Source organism: Aulostomus chinensis, chromosome 21, assembly GCF_037954235.1.
Source record: "Aulostomus chinensis isolate RoL2024-O1b breed Wild chromosome 21, RoL_Achi_v1.0, whole genome shotgun sequence".
Lineage (NCBI taxonomy): Eukaryota > Metazoa > Chordata > Actinopteri > Syngnathiformes > Aulostomidae > Aulostomus > Aulostomus chinensis.
The window spans coordinates 22,149,800-22,157,982 of NC_141340.1; positions in this window are offsets into that span (position 1 = coordinate 22,149,800).

The following is an 8,183-nucleotide window of genomic DNA, read 5'->3' on the forward strand; positions in this document are numbered from 1 at the left end:
GAAAAAAAAAAACAGGGGGAAAGAGTGTAGTTCAGGGCCCACTGAGCTTTGGTGTGTGAAAGGAACACGAATGAACAAATGAATGTGGAATCTGCTGATGTGCTTTTCTCTGAATGGAACAGTGGAACCTTCCTATTTCCCATGTGGATTTGTGGGAGTCGACAGGTGAAGACACCTCAACAAGCCGATACAACAATCTAAGTCCAACAGAATAATTCAGATGCATGTAAATGAATTCACAATTACTCAAAATAATTATGTTCCAATTTTATGCCACTGTAACATTTGCAGATCCAGGCCCATTAAACCCGACACCACTTCATTACTGCAAGGTGAAACCTTGTGTGCTGAGGCAACCATAAAGCATTTTTTTCCCCCACTTAATGCAATCATAAAATGTGTCAAAAATCTGCCCCGTGCTTTATTAGCCCATGAAGAGGAATTTCTGAGTACATCCAATTAATGCACAATGAAATGTCATTGAGGGCTTCACAAGACCACAGCTTCATATTAATGCTTCAATGAGTCAGAGCCAGCTATCATGATAATGCTCTGACAAATAGCACAAGTAGTGAATTATGAGGACTAGCAGGCGTGTGTGTGTGTGTGTGCATGCGTATGCGTGAGAGAGCATCTGTGAGTCTGTTTCACACTGACGATCCTAATGAGAACTAAATGAAGCACTTGTAATATTGCTTGCAGGAGTCGATACCTTGTAAACGCAGATATCGTTTGAATATGAACACAAAATCAATACAATTCCATCAGATGTTCACATAAGGAAAGTATCAAGGATGTATTTTCATCTTAAAAGGCTCAACAGCCTTTCCCGGATCCTTGATGATTTACTTTATTCTTTTGTGTGGGAGCTCGAAGGACTTCAGGCAAAAAAAGTCATCAACTCAGCATTTGGCCATGGTTGGAGCTGTTTATGCTCACAACTTCACTCTGAGGAAATAACTGGCATGCAGGGATCTCACAGGAGTTGAGAAAAACAGTTACAATAGAGTTTTTAATTAAAGTATTTGTAAGTATTGGGTTGGCAGAGCAGTGGTGAGCACCGTGGCCCCCCAGCAAGAAGGTTGTGGGTGGAGCCCGGCGATAAATGAATGGACAACCATTCACACTCACAGCCACACCTACGGTCAATTTAGAGTCTGGATTAACCTGGTCCCCTCTTGATGTCTTTGGACTGTGGGAGGAAGCTGGAGTACCAGAGAGAACCCACGCAGGCACAGGGAGAACATGGAGACTCACCCAGAAAGATCATGTGCTCAAACTGGGACATGAACCCGGAACCTTCTTGCTGTGAGGTGACAGTGCTGACCACTGCACCACCATGCAGCCTGGGCTAAATTCAACAAAGGTAAAAACCTTACACTTTTTAGTAAAACCATTCATTTGCATCCACTTATAAATGTGCTAATGTAGAATTATCCCTAAATTTCAATTGGTAGTATTTGTGTTTCAGCTACATCAAGCTTATATATTTAGGTGTATTACTGTATACAACATACAGTGTGGCTTCAACATAAAGCCTGCATGGACAAACATCACCTTTTACCTCAAAGGAGGCTCCCACCTGTGGCTCAGACCCGCAGCGTTACTGGTTTAGGACCTGGTTTTGTAGCTTACGCTGAGATAAATGACATTATAATGTCCAAAGGTCTCCATTTTATATCAGATGCAGGATGGAGGACTTTGAAAACACGATGAATTACTTGGAATGACAAAAATCCTACTTTTTTAAGTGCTTCTCTCAATGTACTGCACGCCCAGCTGAACTGAGTCATGTGAGTGCACTTCCTTCATGTGTGGTCATGTGACTCCTCTTGTTCATTGTTACCCAGATACAGTGGGAGGCTTACTTCAGCCACTGGCTCTCACTACCCCGGTCTCACCTGCTCCATCACATGATATCTGCAGGCCACAGTTGCCTGACACATGCTGCATGCCTGGTTGTTGCTGGTGGGGACTTGCTTCCTGCTGCGTTTCTGTCACTGTGTTCACTGATCACTTCAGTTCACTGTAGGATCCAACACAGGTGCTGGCTGATCCCCTTGGGTGGGGACTGGTTTCTGCAGGTGTCATGCTGGCGAGGAGGTGTTTATTTACATTCAAATATGAATATAGGTTACACAGCATTATTGTCTGTTGGCAAGCTTGACGGGTTCAGGTTGTCAGTGCTGTGGCTCAGTAGTTATGACAGGAGGTGAGGGGGGGTCCTTAACTGATCCTGGGTCTGCTGGGGAGTCACAGGTCCAGCAATCCAGCTGATTTATTAACAAGCTGCTTGAGGGATTATAGCATCTGCATAAAACATTGAGGGCATGGTTGGTTTTGTTGCACCACAAACACACAATCAAATGTTTATTTACTGCAGATCTGAACATTGAGCCCTTTATTGATTCAGCAAAGACGAATACGCAACCAGGTGTAGAGAGTAGTCATTCATATTTCATGTATATTATCATTTGTTACAAGCACATGAACTATCAGTATGAAACAAGCTCACAGGAAAAAGATATTTCAACATTCGCTCTGTTGATTGGCCCCCAGCCACCCCCACCCTCTTTCCTCTTGTCTTTGTGATCTGTCTCATATTCCCACTGCTTGACTCTTTACAGCCAGCCATAAACAATAAGCAGGGAGTCTATCTTTGTGCCTACCAGCACAGCAGCAGCGTCTCCAGGGGTGGTCTAATTAATGCAAGGGATTATTGCCGGGTCCCTGGGCTGAGGCTCAGCCCTGCTGTATCCGAATAGAGTCATTATGGGAGGTAATGAACAGGGTGAGCAATGAGTTTTTGGCCGACTTTGCAAGGGGCTGCCTCAAATGTCAAATCCACAATGTAATCACTTTGTGGCACTGGGGATGCACTTTGTTTTTGCGTGTCTAGTGGCGTGGAAACTAGATGGTGTAATGAATGGACTTGCGTTTACCACTGAATCAGATTTTAACTGCAGCAGGATAATTCCTGTAGCTGACCTGGGCGGGCGGGTGGGGGGGGGGGCACCTTAAAGGTCGGTCCACCTGAGAAGAACACACCAACTTTTTGAAAAATCCACTCATTTCCCAAGAAAGGACAGTATCTTGTGGGCTGGTGCCTGTTAGCTTAGCGTGATGAATGGTCATAACTGGGGATTGAAGCAGACCTCTGTCAAAACAATCAAATACATTCTTCTCCAAAACTGGCTTTATCTTTATTAATGTTACGAGGGATGGACAAAATATTCGCTATTATGAGATAGTGTTATTTCAAAACAACATATTTAACTATTACTTTTTGATCTCCCACTGTTTTTTTTAAGATTAGTTCTGGATTAAAGTTTTTGCATTTCAATTATAGTCAAACTGTTGTTTTTGCCACAAGTATTTTCACACAGAAATACAAACATTATTTAGCAAACCTTGTCTATTTGGAACAGATAGATGAGACTAGATAAGGAATTGTTATGTGACTGTGTGTTGCTTCAATGGATTAATGCTTAGTATAAATATCTATAGGCTTTGTCTGCTTCGAGAGCTTCAGTGCCAGTTCACATGCTGCTACGCATCCTCACTGAAAAAATCAGACAGCAGGTTCCTAGGAAACAGCTGGTGGCCCACATCAACGAGGTCCACTCTCTGGAGAGAGAATGTCGCCCTGTGTGTGATGGATGTCTGGAATGGCCACAATGTACGATATACAATATATGTTTCAATTTTATTTTATTACCCATTTATTTCCAGCTATACAAAGGGGAATGAAGGATGAAGAGACCTAAGAGTGCGCTTTGTGTGTCAGTGCCCAAATGAGCCCCCTTCGCCTCGCGGAGTGATATCCAGATAAGGTCATGTGCATCACGCTGCAGGTGCAGGTGATTCCCCTCCACACAGTCTGTTCGAAAAGACATTTGTCTGTTTGTGTCATTGCTCCTCAATCTTCTCTGAAAAGGGAAGATCATCATCACGGGAGGAGTAATCCATCATTTTTTTCCTGAAGAATGAGCTGGCACCATTTGCTTGAATCCAGTATTGACTGTGTGCCATAATATTGTCATCAACTCAGCTTGGTTTTTGAGGAGTTTTCTTCTTCAGATATTGACCTTCAAATAGCATAAACTGTACACAAACAAGTTCTGTATGCAGCAATGGCATCGCTGAGGTTTGTAGGAGCTCATTTCAGACCACAGCAGTGCTACACACTAATGCTGCAGTGCACTGCTGTGTCCATGCTTGACTCAGTGTGTAGGAAGATGTGTAATCAGTCTCCTTTTGCCATCATAGTACATCCTTCTGAAATAAGAACATTTTCATCATGTTTTATTGGTTTTGTACCTTCTTTCTGTGTTTTTGTTGAATGTAGATCTCGAGAGAATTAGCTGCTACCACTGGGGCAGCTAATGGGAATCTGGAACAAACTAAACTAAACATCATCCATCTGTCCATCCACCCATCCATCCGTCCCTCTGTCCATCCACCCATCCATCTTCTTCTGCTTATCTGGGGTTGGATCATGGGGGCAGCTGCCTAAGCAGAGACACCCAGACTTCCCTCTCCCTGGCTACTTCATCCAGCTCTTAAGGGGGATACGGAAGTGTTCCCAGGACAGCTGAGAGACACGGTCTTTGTCCTACCGTTTGGACTTGCCCGGAACACCGCCCCAGGGAGGTGTCTGGGAGGCATCCTGAATAGATGCTCATGCCACCCACTCCGACTCTTCTTGATGTGGAGGTGCAGCAGATCTATTCTCAGCTCCTACTGTACATCATACACAACATTGGAAATTCCCTGTTGAACCAGAGGTCAACATGCTAAATTGTGGGTTCTGGCTTGGTGATCACAAGGGTTCCACACCGAAAGACACCATCTGATCCCCTCTCTTGCATGGGTGTGCTCCAAATCATGTCAATGACAGTTTGTAAAAATAACTTTTTTATTGAGATAAATGTTTCATCCCACCGATAAAATGAATTTCTGCACTTATAAAACATATTCATAGGTGCCACAGAGGCCTTTATGAACATGTTTTGATATTAGAACTGGAACATGGTTATGAACATTTCCTCAACTCTCTGTCTTCACTGAAATATAAAATACTTCCTAAACAGTGATTCTTTAGCACACTAGTGTACAGTCTCATTGTCCTGTGTGGATAATTATTTTTGAACATGTAGCTTATTGTATGTTATAATGTGTGACGGAGGACAGATGTGTCCGTCTCTGATTTGTAAACCCTTGCAGGAACAAATCCAGTCCAACCATATGCAGAATTCACACAAAACTAGCTGCAGTGACACTCAAGTTGAAATGTTGATTATTACCACATGGGGGTATCATCATATGTGCATTGTAGTCACAGCTGCATGCAGAACTGGCTGTGTATCAGCTTATTGGAGCCATTGTATGGTAACAATGATGTGACATGAGTATTTCTATTATTTTCAATGCTTGGTTGACAACAGCTGCTTGACTCTCCAAAGACAGAATGTGTTTTGTGTTTTGGGGCACAGCTCTGGGTGCACCAGAGTCTCCATTTTAGCTGCAATCCACAATGTCATCATGTGAGATAAAACACAGCAGTGCCTGGAGAGGCAAACACATTTCCTACCGAGCGTTAACTTAACTTCCCTCCATGTGGATTTTAGTCTCGACATGATCGTGTTTTTTCATGAATCAGTTTGGTTTTAATTAGGAATAGCAAACTTCTACCCAAACATAGCAGTGTGTTTTTATCTGAACCAGTCCACAAACTTGTAAGATGAGCATATGTCCAAACCCAAGACTGTGCATTTGTGCATACAGACATATAGATGCTAATGCATCTAAGGCATCCTTGGCATTTCATCAGGACGGGGAGAGTTATTCAAGTATATAGCACATATACCAAGTGCAGCTTTCAGCCCTGCAGCGTGGAACATGACAACAGCTGGCTGCTGCTACAGGTCAGGGTTGATGAGAGTGGGCCAGTAAATCAAAATAATGTGCTTAATGTGCATTGCTAACATATAAACTGTTAATATAGCCTGCCATGATTCCCAAACTGGGGTATACACACTTACATCAGGTGGCATGCCAAAAAGTCTGTAATATCCTCTTAATCCTCCATTGACATAAAGCAGTGTTTTATGCTTTTATGCTTTGTCCCACCTGCATTCTGCAAAGACCCACTCCTCTGATTAGCTCTGACCCTGACCCTTCCCAAGACCAAACACACCAAGTACTAGTTAGTCAGAGGCAGTGTAGGGCTGCAGGTGTGTCCATTGAGGAGGCTCACTGACAGTAGCAGGCCTACATCCATTTCCTCGCTGATGTTCCATTTCTGTCCCTGACAGTGCTAGCATTATTGTAGGGATGCTTACCTAGCCACCGATGCCGCTAGTGCCATCGATTGACGCTAATGTACATTTTGATGTGTGTGATTCTAAAAAGCTTTCTGCCGTGCATCTCGGTCATAACAACTGTGCTGGCATTTCAGTGGCACTCAGCTGGCGTGGTGGTGCCCTGCCTGAGCTGTGGAAGTAACATTACCCACTGTATCCTGTGTGTGGGAGCCTGTACTGGGTGTGCACTAACTGTCTACTGGGTCAGTACAGAGTGTGTACTGAGTGTACTCTGAGTATGTACTGAGTGTATACTTAGTGTGTACTGCGTGTGAACTGAGTGTTGTGCCAACTCAACCAGGTCAAGAGATTAATTCAGAGATCGTCGGCGTCGTCGTCCTCCGCTTCATCCGGTGGGTCCGGGTCACGGGGGAAGCAGTCTCAGCAAGGAAGCCCAGACTGCCCTCTCCCCAGCCACTCCAACCAGCTCTTCCGGGAGGATCCCGAGGCGTTCCCAAGCCAGCCGAGAGATATAATCCCTCCATCGTGTCCTGGGTCGGGAGGTGTCCAGGAGGCATCCTCACCAGATACCCGAACCACCTCAACTGGCTCCTCTCGACATGGAGGAGCAGCAGCTCCACTCTGAGTCCCTCCCAAATGACTGAGCTTCTCACCCTATCTCTAAGGGAGAGCCCAGCCACCCTGCGGAGGAAACTCATTTCGGCCGCTTGTATTCGCGATCTTGTTCTGTCGGTCATTACCCAAAGCTCATGACCATAGGTGAGGGTTGGAACGTAGATTGACTGGTAAATCGAGAGCCTCGCCTTTTGGCTAAGCTCCCTCTTCACCACAACAGACTGGTTTAGCACCTGCAAGACTGCCCAATCTGCCTGTCAATCTCCCGCTCCATCTTACCCTCACTTGTGATCAAGACCCCGAGATACTTAAACTCCTCCACCTAAGGTAAGACCTCCCCCCCGCCCCGGAGAGGGCAAACCACCCTTTTCCGGCTGAGGACCATGGCCTCAGACTTGGAGGTGCTGATTCTCATCCTAGCCGCTTCACATTCGGCTGCAAACTGTCCCAGCAAGAGTTGGAGGTGGTGGCCCGATGGCGCTAAGAGGACTACATCATGCGCAAACAGCAAAAACGACACCCTCCTGCCACCAAACTCCAACCCCTCCACCACCCGGCTGCGCCTAGAAATTCTGTCCATAAAAGTTATGAACAGAACCGGTGACAAAGGGCAGCCTTAGCGGAGTCCAACCCTCAGTGGGAACAAGTCCGACTTACTACCGGCCACGCGGACCAGACTCTCACTTCTCCGGTAGAATGACCGAATGGCCCTTTGTAAAGGGCCATCCACCCCATACTCCCGGAGTACCCCCCACAGGATGCTCCTGGGAACACGGTCGTAAGCCTTCTCCAAGTCCACAAAGCACATGTGGACTGGTTGGGCAAACTCCCATGCCCCCTCCAGCACCCTAGCGAGGGTGAAGAGCTGATCCACGGTTCCTTCCCCCCCTGAGGCGACGGACGGTTTGCCAGAACCTTTTCGGAGCCGACCGATAGTCGTTCTCCATGGCCTCACCGAACTCTTCCCACGCCCGAGTTTTTGCCTTGGCGACCGCCACAGCTGCACACCGCTTGGCCTGCCGGTACCGGTCGGCTGCCTCTGGAGACCCACAGGCCAGCCATGCCCTGTAAGCCTCCTTCTTCAGCCTGACGACTCCCCTCACCTCTGGTGTCCACCAGCGGGTTCGGGGATTTTCGCCGCGGCCGGCCCCAGCAGCCTTGCGGCCACAGCTCACAGCAGTGTCTTCCCCTGCCATCTGATCCAACTCACCACCAGATGGTGATCAGTTGACAGCTCAGCTC